We start from the raw sequence: 1,978 nt of genomic DNA, 5'->3' as shown, positions 1-1,978 counted from the left end.
CGATAGACCACTGAACCGGCATCCAACGGTGTTAATGTCTAACTTCAACTGATCCACGAAGTTGAGTCCCATAATAGGACGAAACGGCCGTCCAGTGCTTCCAGGTTTTCCATGGTGGTCTAGCTTCAATTGACTCATGATCTCAACTCTATAAAATTATATTTTATCATTTAAAATTTGTATAGAACAGATAGACGGTAGCTAGCAGTGGAATCCAAGAAGTGCGTTTAGTCTTAATTGAAACTCATAAGCTGAATGTGCCTCCAAAACATTCACTTGCATTTTAATGATTATACGAAAGCAGTTCGAACTAGATACCCATATCTTCACTAAAACTGATCGAATTTCATTTAGAATATCAACAACTATTACTAATTAAACTAATTGAAGTTGATATTTAATTTTTAGAGCTGTTAATATAGCCAACATGCGCTCTGTCGTTACTGAACGCTTGTAGATAATAAGAAGTAACAACAGGCAGAATTTCAGCCACTATCGAAGTGAGATATTTATCAGTGATGTCACCAAATGATGATCATGAACCACCTCTAATTGACTGAAGTTGGAAATGTAAGTCGAAATAGGATATTAAGTCATTACTCTGAGTTTAACGTTTCTACTATGAGTCCTGAAAGTCTTGGGTTCGACTACTGACAGGATAGTGGATGTACATTGTTAAAAAATTTCGATTTGGGACAAAGCTCGTGCTCAGTGTTTAATATCTCCCGGTTATCGTCTAGCTAACGTTAACCCGTCACGTGAATTAAAAATTGACTAGCCTTTTTGAATATTAGTATCAGTTTGAAGAATAAGGAATGGTCGTCGGCTACTTCCATACACGTTTGCCAGGTTACTTAATGATTTTGAATTTTGTTTATATGTACGACTATGACACCAATTTCTAGATTGCCACTGCTGACGTTCGAAACAAGCGTAGAAGTTCTGTAGTATTAATAGTGAACTGAACAATCGATTTATTCCTCCAATTTACTATAATAACGGTCACGGTTTCCTGTAGTTTCTTAACGCCTTCACTGTTGTCAGTAACATATTTTTCATGAAAAGGGTCAATCTTTGATAATGATGTTTTTTGTTCTGCAAATTACACCTACTGATTTCGTTATTATCAGAGCTCATCAGTACGGTAGATAAGGTTCTGTGTTTGTGTACAGTGGGAAACCCCATCGCTAAAGTATATATTGTGATATGAATGGTTGAGTAATTCTTGAATTACAGAATTAATGCTAATTAGTGTTGTGGCAGTTATGTTAATCAATAAAATTACTAGTATGCTTAATGCTGGCAAACTGATAATCTTGACTCACCGAATACAGGAGAACTTACACTTATAATCATGTCAAGTTGAGAAATCGTCTTAATTATCAAGTATATAACTGATGAGTCACTTGTTTAACCTCTCAAGTATGACGGAATTTACCAAACACAGTGATAATTTTATCATTCCAAAAAGTAACCTTAGTTGGTTCCATCTTCATGCTAATAAATCTAAGGGTCTGGACTGAATATCATGAGATATCATAATATTTCAGCTGGATTATGTGACACATAATGTTGGCTGGTGTAGAAGTAAGTTAGAAGAAAGCTAGGAGTGGACAAATCAAGATATGGAGTCTATCCATGAAACCACTGACCGTTTGACTCATCCATGTTGGTAGGCATAAACTACTTGGATAAAGTTTGGGGGGATTACCATAACCAATGCTTGGTGATGTGACACGGTCGTACAGATGTATTCACTTTTTGTTTTCCTTTAAATCACGAGTTTCAAAATTAGCTTACCCTTCTACTCTTTGGATTCTTATTATTTTCTTGATTCATATTGTTTATGTCTGACACTTTTTGTTACCACATATCTCACTGTACCGACACAGTGTGTTAGCTTGAACCGATGCACATATATGCCAGGTACTATGTTGCATATATCTGATTGACTGATATGAATAGTTTGTTTTTTCAG

The sequence above is a fragment of the Schistosoma mansoni genome, chromosome 4, assembly GCF_000237925.1.
Source record: "Schistosoma mansoni strain Puerto Rico chromosome 4, complete genome".
In the NCBI taxonomy this organism is placed as follows: domain Eukaryota; kingdom Metazoa; phylum Platyhelminthes; class Trematoda; order Strigeidida; family Schistosomatidae; genus Schistosoma; species Schistosoma mansoni.
The sequence above is the reverse complement of the archived record's forward strand: the minus strand, read 5'-3'. Positions refer to the sequence as shown.